Source organism: Nicotiana attenuata, unplaced genomic scaffold (assembly GCF_001879085.1).
Source record: "Nicotiana attenuata strain UT unplaced genomic scaffold, NIATTr2, whole genome shotgun sequence".
Classification (NCBI taxonomy): domain Eukaryota; kingdom Viridiplantae; phylum Streptophyta; class Magnoliopsida; order Solanales; family Solanaceae; genus Nicotiana; species Nicotiana attenuata.
The window spans coordinates 500,587-512,219 of NW_017670498.1; positions in this window are offsets into that span (position 1 = coordinate 500,587).

Sequence of the window (11,633 nt, forward strand, 5' to 3'; positions counted from 1 at the left end):
AGGTTTCCTATGTGGAATAGGAATGTAAAAATTCCTGCGGTTTTATTTGGGCCTCAAATTAATATGTGAATGGATAATTAACGTATCATAAGTAGGGATATAAACTTAGATTATACTCGTGGGGGAGACATTCAAAAATAGCCAGATTTACAAATGGTCGTTCAAAAATAGCTCAGTTTCAAAAGTAATCGAAATCTAGCCACTTTTCATGTAAAGATAAATCTGAGCGAAAACACTATTCAAAACCCGGAAAATACGCCAGTATATTATGCTGGAGTTCCAGCATAAGTATACTTGAACTCCAAACATATTATACTGGAGTTCCAGGATAAGTATGCCGGAACTCCAGCATAATATGATGGAGTTCCAGCATAAGTACACTAGAACTCCAGCATAATATACTGGAGTTCCAGCAAAGTATACCGGTCCAGTATAATATGCTGGAAGTTCATACACAAGTGCTCGAATCTCCAGTATATTATGCTGGAACTTTCCGTTTGTTGGAGTTCTAGCATAATATGCTGGAAGTTCATACACAGGTGCACCGAACTCCAGTATATTATGCTGGACCGGTCTCTGTTGCAGCAAAATAGTGGCTATTTTTCTTTGACTTAGTAAACACTGGGTATTTTTGAATGACCAGTCCGAAAACTGGCTAGACCGTGCTATTTTTACCCTTTTACCCCACATCTCAACTTAAAGTCAGACCCATTGTGACCTTATTATTATACGAGTTTAAGTTATATACCAACAATATAATAAACTTGTTAAAAAATCTTATATTTTTTCTTTAAGTTCTAACCTAAAAAAAGATAAATATTTAAAAGTTAAAAAAATCTTATTGAAATAACAAAACTAAATAACTTTTTATACTATTCTAATATATCACAATAAACATTAAAAAAGTAAAAGACAAGACTATATTTCATTCACTAAAAGTCAAAACTCAAAACAAACTATTCAAGAGAATGTCCATGACGCTTATGGGATATCCAACACATCATCTTCATCAAACACATTTGATTCCGCTTGTGAGATGGTTGTCTTAACATCTTCACTTTCATCTACATTTACAGTTCGTATGCAATATATTAATTATATGTTAAGAATAATTAAATTTTTAAAACTAATTAACGTTTTAAGACTTTGATCTTTTAATATAATGAGCTTAATAAACTTTAAGCTTGGGATACTCTTCTTGTTATTTTTTGTGTCATATACTTTTTATATTTTAAATACGTATTTTTATTAGACCCACGGACCGGCCCAGCCCAGCCCAGCCTCAGTCAAGCCTCACGGGCCACGGGCTTACTCGGGTAGGGCTTAAAAGCCTCGTTTTTAAGTGGGCTCCAAAAATTCTAGCTCACTCCTGCTAAATCACGGGCTGAGCTGGCCCAACGGGCCAAGCGCATATTGACGGCTCTACAGCCTGCCCCTCTTTTTCGACCGGCGGTATTATCACTTTTAGCATGCTCCAGAAACTAATTACATCAGGTAGCCGAAAAAAGTGTATAAATTTGTATAATTTTTGTATATAACATACAAAATGTGTGTGTGTTTGTGTGTGTGTGTGTGTGTGTGTGTATACAAAAATTATATATTTTTCGGCTATTATTTTTACAGCGGCTATACAGTGTCATTATTCCTTCTAGTTTTGCCCAAATGATAGGAGTTAATTTAAGGAATCTTCTCATTCCTATACAATATTTAAAATTTATTCACCAAAATTGTCAAAATTTTATTTATTGTCCGCCCTAAACAAGTTTTTCTTATACTTTATATGCAATCCATTATTAGTGGTTTGAATTAGGGGATTCTTTGCTTTGAAAAGTGCGTAACTGAAGGGAACGAAGTCCAAATTGTCCTTCCATCTAAATAGGACTTCTTCTAGTTGTGTGTTACCTATTTTAAGCCATAATTAGCGTAGCTCTTCTGTCTCTTTGCCATAATTACATATTTTACGTAAAGAATAATGTATGGTACAACATGATATAAATTAAAAATAAATTTCATAAGAATTTAATATAAAATATGATATATTTACAACAACATACATACTAAAAATAAATTTCATACAACTAATTATACATTATACAAATTATTTACAACTTATCTACAACTTTCATACATAATTCTTACCTTGATAAATACAATTACAACATCATACAACGTAAATATAATTTTCATATAAATTTTATACAATATGTCTTTTATATGCATTTGTATATGATTTGTATTTATTTTGTATGTGGTGTGTTATGTTGCTTCTTGTTCAAATTTCAATCTGAAAATCCAGCAAAATCAAATCAAATCTTCACCAAATTACCCACAAAATCGAGATATAAACTTCATAAAATATTCCTAATCGTTCCCAATAACACGCAATTCAAATAAATAATATTTTTGGAAAATCCAAATTCGAAATCAAGGCTTCGAAGCTTTTGTAATGTTGTCAATGGTGCAGAGTCAAATATCTTCAAAATTTATTGGTTGACAATTTTAATTCGAACAATCAAGCCAAATAAATAATATCCATCTGTTGCTAGCTCACCATCGGAACGCCAACAAGAAAAGGGGAAGCCCAGAAAAGATCCAAACTCCAGTCCTGACAAAATTTAGATCGATAAAAATTTTAATCTCTTTTTTCGCTATTGTTAGAAAAAATTATGAGCTTTAAAAGAAAAAAAAATTGTAGAAAGAGGGTTGATTTCAAAGAGAGAAAGAGGAAAAAGTATTGTGAGTGGGGGATTTACCAAATTAATGGGCTACAATCAATGGAGACACATTTAAAACTAATTTGTATATAATTGGTAAATTGTATATGACCATGTAATTAAATTAAAAGTTGATTAGGCAGGGTAAATAAATTTCATATGTAGCATAGATAGGTAAAAATACCTTAATTTAATCTGATGTAGTATTTTTATCATAGTCACAATACTCGTTAAGCCCATCAAACTTTGAGGGGGCGGACAGATAATACGAACATAGGCAAATGTGGCCTTTTGGCTATAGGTTCAACTGAACCCATAACTTTCGACACGGAATATGAATTCATACGTAAATCTACTAAAATTTCAACAAATATTAGATTTGAACTCATATTTTTAACAGTACAATGAGGGCAATACTAAATATCTTAAAAGCTGAACCCATTAAATTTAAATCCTGGATCCACCTCTAGATAAGAATTTAGGCCAAATTTGACAGCTCTACTCTCATACACTTTGGCCTTATTCTAAAACTATAAATGCCTCATTTCATTCTTTTAATTTTCACACAGAACTCTCATATATCTCTAATTCTCTCTCTCTCTCTCTCTCTCTCTCTCTCTCTCTCTCTCTCTCTCTCTCTCTCTCTCTCTCTCTCTTGCTCTCTTTCTCTCTCACTCCCTCTCTCTCTCACTTACACACATTGCAATTAACGTTCTAGCACTCATATTAATTTTGCATTTATTTTTGTTATACTTGTATTGCTATTTGTTGTAATTTCAATTATTTATTATTGAGCATTTGCACTTCGCTCGGTCATTTGAGGGCATGAGTAGCTCCGTATGAAGTATTATGACTTATGTGAATCGTCGGTTTTGGTTTTCAGGTTATTCGGAATTGATTTGGAAGAATGATTCTCAGCTAGAAGCTTTAAATTTGAAAGGTTGACCAAGTTTGACTTTTTAGTATTTGACCTCGGATTGAATTTATGACGGTTCTGTTAACTACGTCGGGTGATTTTGGACTTAGGAGAATGTCCGGATTGTGATTTGGAGGTCCGTAATTGAATTTGGCTTGAAATGCCGAAAGTTGAAATTTTGGAAAGTTTGACCGGGGGTGGACTTTTTGATATCGGGGTCGGATTTCGATTCTGAAAGTTGGAGCAGGTCCGTAATGTTAAATGTGACTTGTGTGCAAAATTTAAGTTCAGTCGAACGTAATTTGATAGGTTTCAGCATCGGTTATGGAAGTTTGAAGTTTCAAAGTTCATTGATTTCGAGTTGAGGTGTGATTCGTCGTTTCGATATAGTTATGTGTGTTTTGAGGCCTCGAGTGGGTCCGTATTATATTATGGGACTTGTTGGTATGTTTGGACGGGGTCCCGAGGGACTCGGACGTGTTTCAGATTGATTTCGGATCATTTTCTTCATGTTTTCATTGCTAAGGAGCTGTTGTGTGACCGCACCTGCGGCTGGTTTTGCGCAGGTGCGATGGTCACAGAAGCGACTAAGCTGTCGCAGAAGCGAGAGAGAGCTGGCTGGGGAGTCTTCGCAGAAACAGTACTTCTAGCGCAGAAGCGCGATCGCAGATGCAATCATGGCCATCGCAGAAGCGGCCTGTCTCGCAAATGCGAGCCTTTTCCCGCAAAAGCGAAGGTCGCAGATGCGACCTATTGTCCGCAAATGCGGAATCTACTGGGCTAAAGCTATAAAATTGAGGTTTTGGTTCTTTCTTCATATTTTGAGATGTAGGACTCGGATTGAGGCATTTTTTAGAGCCATTTTCGTCACAAGGATTGTGGTAAGTGTTCTACACTCAGTTTTGATTAAATTTCATGAATCCATCTTCATTTTTAGCAATTGGTTAATGAATTTAAAGAGAAAAATTGGGGTTTTGCCTAAAGTTTTATAATATGAATTTTTTAGTTTTGAACATCGATTCAGAGTCGGATTTGAGTGAAACTAGTATGGTTGGACTCGTAATTGAATAGGTTATCGAATTTTGTGAGTTTTATCAGGTTCCGAGGGGTGGGCACGGATGTGGTTTTTGGCTGGTTTTGGATTTTGATTAAGGATTCGATCTTTATCATTTTGAATTGTTTCCTTGGGCTTTATTTGATGTATTTGAGTTGCTTTTGGCTAGTTTTGAGTCGTTCAGAGGTCGTTACGCGTGTGATGGCATTTCTAGAGCATTGCTTGGCTTGCTCGGTATTGTAATTGGCTTGTTCGAGTTAAGTAACTCTTCTAAACTTAGTGCTGAGGGTATGAAACCCCGAATTATGTGCTATGTGATTGGTATTGAGATGACGCACATGCTAGGTGACGGGCGTGTGGATGTGCACTGTGTGAATTGTGACTCTGTTATTTCTGTGGTACTGTGTAGTTACCTGACCTTACCTGTAATCATGAAATTTCTACGTACTTGAGCTATTGAGTTTTGATCCATATTAGACACCATGTTTACGCTACATGCTTATCCTATTGGGACCCACTGAGGTCATTTCTGTTGTTGAGTTATTTGCTTTCATTACTTTATATACTCAGTCATACACATTCATAGGCATATCATATCTCAGTCTCCTTTGTTATTTATTAATACATCATATCATTATTTTTGGGTTAGTTCATGACATTGTGAGCCCGAGAGAGTGAGACTTGAGAGATTGATGACTGAGAGAGGCTGAGGGCCTGATTGTGAGGATATTGATACTATAGCACGTGAGTTGTCCGTGCAGATTCTGATATTGATACTATAGCACGTGAGTTGTCTGTGCGGATTCTGATATTGATACTATGGCACATGAGTTGTTCGTGCAGATTATAGCGCTTGGGCTGGAGGAGCCCCTCCGGAGTCTGTACACACCCCCAGTGAGCGCGGTTGATTATATTGAGGCATAGATCTTCCCTGGACATGGATCTTGTCCGAAGTATTTACATACATGGAGAGGGATCTTCTCCATAGGGCCGGATTGGCCTTCCTCGGTACTGAGTGACTAATGATCAGTGATGTATATATTCCAAGATGGATCTTCCCTGGGCCGTATGGGCCATATACAGTACCGATTGGTTAAGCATGATGAATGCAAAGTGTGAGACAGTGAGATTAAGTACTCTAAGAGTGTGAGTACATGATTCATCTCTGAGATACATGGCATTGGCATGCACACTTGACATACAGGCATAAAGATGCATTTTTTCTCATGAGGTACGGTATCACGTCATTCATGACTTTTTACACATATTGGTATGTGGGCATAGAGAGGTATTTCACACTTGCTATCTGGAAAGAAAATGAAACATCTTATTTATTGTGGAAATGATTTTTGGAAAAAATTACAATTATAAATTATCTCATATTTTTCAACAATTTCGGTAAAGGATTTGGGCTTTCACTGATAATCTCGAAAAGTAGAACTATTTTCGAAAAAATTGTGAAAAAGCTGAGCATTTTATCTCTGAGTTATTTCCTTGTTTAAATGCTCTACGTTGTTATGAATTGTTGTTGGCTACTGGTGTTGGACCCGACATGTTCCAGCTCATCACTACTTTCAACCTAAGGTTAGGTTTGTTACTTATTGAGTACATGGGGTCAGTTGTATTCATACTACACTTCTGCGCATTGCGTGCAAATGTTGGCTCCTATTGTTGCTGTGTTCGATGGGAGCTGGATTTGAAGGTGTACTTGCGTCCCTATTGTATCTGACTCTTGTTCATGGTAGCTTAGATTTATAAAACTTTGTTTATGTACTTTTCAAAAGGAAGATGTATTTACTTTATATCAGCTTTATAAACTCTATTCTTATATGCTCGTGATTTGTATTACTAGTCCTTAGGAATGTATAAGATTCAGAAAATTCTTTTTGTTTAATTGTCTTACTAATATTGTTGGAGTTGGTTATTTATTTGTTGGCTTACCTAGCGGGTTGGGTTAGGTTCTATCACGACTAGTGGATTTTGGTTCGTGATAGATTGGTATCAGAGCTCTAGGTTCATAGGTTCTACAAGTCATGAGCAAGTGTCTAGTAGAGTCTTGCAGATCGATATGATTACGTCCATACCTATCTTCGAGAGGCTACAGGGCATTTAGGATATACTTCCCATCTTTCTTTCCTTATCGTGCGGCATTGATTCAGCTTGAAGCGTAACTCTTTGAATTTCTTCCACGCATTCGTATGCGCACATGAGCGCTCGGTATCAGTTGTGCATCGACGACTTGTGATTCCATGGATGAGGTGTGAGATGTGATTTCGGTGTGCTGATGATGGGCCAGTCTAGAGGGCTTGAGGCCGAGTTTCGACTGTAGCTTGAGCACAGAGATTTTGATTGTGTGAGCGCGTGCTTTTGGACCTATATATCCGGTAGTGTCCCTATTAGAGGAATTTGTGATTGGATAACTATGTGATGAGTATGATGTGACTGCGAGATGTTTTCACATGGTTTGAATGTGACGAGAAGAGTTTGCTTGATATGTAGAAAGGACTATCGGGAGCTTGATTTATGTCTTGATATGACGCATAGTCTCGAGTTATGAGTGTGTTGAGGCATCTTTCATGTTGTTTAATTGTGGAATGAATTATATTTTCGTGTCTTGTTGATGAGTTCAGACTCAGGAAGATTAGGTGATTGCGTAATAGTTGTGACTATGGAAGGGTATAGAGAGATGTCAGTTTGAGGCAAAACAGGTGGGTTATCTCCTGCGAGGTGTCCTGAGGGTTCTGTGATCCCTATGTTGTTTTGTAGCGAGTTCTCTTTTACCAGTAAATTATATGTGTTGCAATTTGAGTTTGAATCGCTTATGAGAGTTGGCTTGATTGTTACGAGGATGAATGCGAGATTTACAAATGATTTGAAGTATTATATGGTTTGTGTTACATGAGCTTATGAAGGATTTAGTTGAATCTCACTGTGGTATTATGGCAGTAATAGAGTATGGGCATTGTGAGTTATTGTGTATTTTGATATATGGCCTTGAGCTAAGTGAGGGAGTCTGCTATTGATAAGTTGATTGCACGGTTATGTGTTGTATTGGTTTCGGTTTGAGGTATACTTGTGAATAAGTTATGTTTCGCAAAGGGTGAGATCGAGGATGACTCGAGTAAAGGAATTTCTGGATAGGGGTTGTATTATGCTTTATGGGTATATAAGAATCATGGAATGATATGAATTGTTATTGGTAAGAGATGTAGTGCAAATGGAGTAGGAATCTACTTGGTTGCTTAGAAGTGTGGATTACTTCTTAGGGTGTTGGTGTGCAAATGGGGCACAAGGCGTTCGGTCCGTTTGATCAATTTAATTGAGATTTGAGCAGAGTGGATGACTCTCGAGAATGGTTCTAATGAATTCAAGATTTATATGTAGCAATTGGAAATCTTCAAGATGTGTATATGGCTAGAAACTGAGATTTACATTGGATGGTGTCGAGACTTGTGGCATTTCTATATCCTTATGGGTTTTACATTTCAGTGTCATGGAGGTGAAGGGAACAACTTTAGATACGCAGAAAGTCTCTTCGGAGTAGGTATCTCGGTTGTGATACTTTTGGGGTACTGAAGAGGGAATTCAGCGGTTTATGAGCCTTAGGGAGGTGTGGTTCTATGTTAGAGTTTGTGGGGCAAGTTTTGATTAAGGATAGTAGTGTTCTAGAAAAGAGAAGTATCAATTTGAAGGCAATTCGGGAAGAACTCGGATAATTAGGACAAGGGTAGTAGGTTAGATCAGCACAGTAATGGACATGATCGGTTCTTTGGGTGCTTATGATGTGGTGAGTTTCAACAGGCGTTTTATGGCGATACTCTTGAGTTTTGATGGTCTGCGTAGCTTGGTTGAGTTAGAGAGATTCAGTCCTGACGGTTTGATTGTGTGCAAATGGGTTTCGGAGAGTTCTTGATGGTTTTTACCACGGTTTGAGATGTATATTTCCTACTAGTGTGTGGGACATGTTGCGTATTGTGATTTTCTCCTGGATGGGATCAAATGGAAAGTTCTTGGCTAGTTGAGTATGTAGTTGCTTGTGACTCGGAGTGGATTACGAAGTTCTCGTATTTTTCATATGATGGCATGGTATATGTAGTTTGTTGGGTAGGATTGAGATTTTTATGTGTAAGGTCACAGTTCGGTTTTGAAGGGAAGGTCATGAGCCCTTAGACAGCATAGACGGTTTCAGATGACTTGGTAAATGATATTACTAATTGGTATGGCTTGATGAGAGTATACATTTTAGAAGGGGCAATGTGTTTTGATTTATGGATGCTTCATTGGTATTGCAGTACTCCCCTAGTTGATCGACTGCTGCTATTCAAATTTTGCTATGTGGCACAGGAGAATTTTAGAAGTATTTCTTGTGGGATGATCGTGTATGAGATATGTGTTCGACATTCGGGCGGTGGAGTTGGGATCAGATATGGTGATTTGTGTGTTCTATGGATTTGGAGACAGAGAGTTTCCATGAGCAGATTGTTTCGTGGTTATGGACCGTGAAAATGTGGCCAAAGCTAGTCAGAGGATAGTATGTGTTATGATTCAGTCATTGTGAACTTTCGGAGGGTTATTTATCTATTTGTGGATGGCTAGAGTTGATTTGGGGGTCCATTAGTAGGCTCAATTGGGATGTGTATTCTACACCGCGTCGGATTAATTGGCTCCATACTGCTATTATTGAGGGAGGTGCCGTTCAGTTGTTGTTGAACTTATTCGTGTTCTGAAATGATCTGTGAGTTACTCTTTATGCTACGGGGAGTTGTGATTCGTTGGTATATGCACACATGGTGCGGTTCTATTTGGGCCTTATGGCAGAATTTGAGCAAGATGAGTATTTGGGTATTGCAGAATTGACTGCGTAATTAGTTATGTTCTTTCGGGTTTTGTGTAGTATGGTGTCATTTTCTTCTCCGTTGTTATGGTAATGCACCTTGGGTACTTGATGTCGAATTGTGCGTGGTTATTGATTTTGAGCTTGGTGGCTGAGGTATTTAATATGTATCAGCGTTTGGATGGGGCCACGCGTTGCAGCGGGGTTATGTTGAGGTATGACCCTTTGTGTTAGAATCGTATGATGGTCTTACGGTGTGTGATGGATTTTCAGCATTTCGGTTGTGGTGGTACTTGTTGAACTAGCGGGATGGTTCTCTCGTTTGAGTCATTTTCTATGATTTGAGTACATTTGGATTATTGCTTACTGGTGCACGGATTGCACAGGTTGTGGCTTTAGATTGTATTGATGTGGCATGTCACTAGAGTGATTATATTAGATGAGATGAGGTCATCGGACCTAGAATGGGTGTTGTCGGATTTGATTGCGGTATATTTGGAAGGATATTATTGTTGATCGGCTTAGAAATTTTCTATAGTTCCTATCGAAGGAGAGTTCCAGAACTGGTTGATCTGATGAATGGTTATGAGTTCTGCGTGTTTCTTACATCATTGGCAGTGTACGAAGGTTTTAGAATGAGGATTTGTTTGATATGAGATTTATTACTGGTATTAGGTTATTTTTAGCATCTAATGTGATTAGAAATTATCGCTATGAGTATTTGAGTTATGCGGTATATCATGTGATGATTACAGCTTGTTCAGACTTATACAGTATGTAGATGCGAGATTCTGATCTTATAAAAAAAATCGGATGTGAAAAATTTGGTTCTAGGGTTTATGGGCTAGGTTGAATTACGAAATTTCAGTTATGTTGTGTTATCAAACCTATATGGGATAGGGTGATGTGGGATCACCCCTGGGTATGTGCATGGTAAGGTTACACGGCGATTTAATGGCTTTTGGAACAACTCTTGGCACGTTCGAGGACGAACGTATGTTTAAGTGGGGGAGGATGTAACGACCCGACCAACCATTTTGAGTATTTGCACTTCGCTCAGTTGTTTGAGGGCATGAATAGCTCCGTATGAAGTATTATGACTTATGTTAATCATCGGTTTTGGTTTTCAGGTTATTCGGAATTGATTTGGAAGAATGATTCTTAGCTAGAAGCTTTAAATTTGAAAGGTTTGACCAAGTTTAACTTTTTGGTATTTGACCTCGGATTGGATTTCTAATGGTTCTGTTACTCCGTTGGATGATTTTGGACTTAGGAGCGTGGCCGAATTGTGATTTGGAGGTCCGTAATTGAATTTGGCTTGAATGCTGAAAGTTGGAATTTGGAAAGTTTGACCGGGAGTGAACTTTTTGATATCGGAGTCAGATTTCGATTCAGAAGTTGGAGCAGGTCCGTAATGTCAAATGTGACTTGTGCGCAAAATTTGGGGTCAGCCGGACGTGATTTGATAGGTTTCAGCATCGGTTATGGAAGTTTGAAGTTTCAAAGTTCATTGATTTCGACTTGAGGTGTGATTCGTAGTTTTGATGTTGTTTTGTGTGTTTTGAGGCCTCGGGTAGGTCTGTATTATGTTATGGGACTTGATAGTATGTTTGGACGGGGTCCCGAGGGGCTCGGGCGTGTTTCAGATTGATTTCGGATCATTTTCTTCATGTTTTCATTGCTGAGGAGCTGCTGGTTATGGTGTGACCGCACCTGCGGCTGGTTTTGCGCAGGTGCGATGGTCGCAGAAACGACTAAGCTGTCGCAGAAGCGAGGGAGAGCTGGCTGGGGAGTCTTCGTAAAAGCGGTACTTCTAGCGCAGAAGCGCGATCGCAGATGCGATCATGGCCATCGCAGAAGCGGCCTGTCTTGCAAATGCGAGCCTTTTCCCGCAAAAGCGAAGGTCGTAAATGCGACCTCTTGTCCGCAAATGCAGAATCTGCTGGGCAGAAGCTATAAAATCGAGGTTTTTGTTCTTTCTTCATATTTTGAGATGTGGGACTCGGATTGAGGCGATTTTTGGTGCCATTTTCATCACAACGATTGGGGTAAGTGTTCTACACTCAGTTTTGATTACATTTCATGAATCCATCTTCATTTTTAGCAATTGGTTGA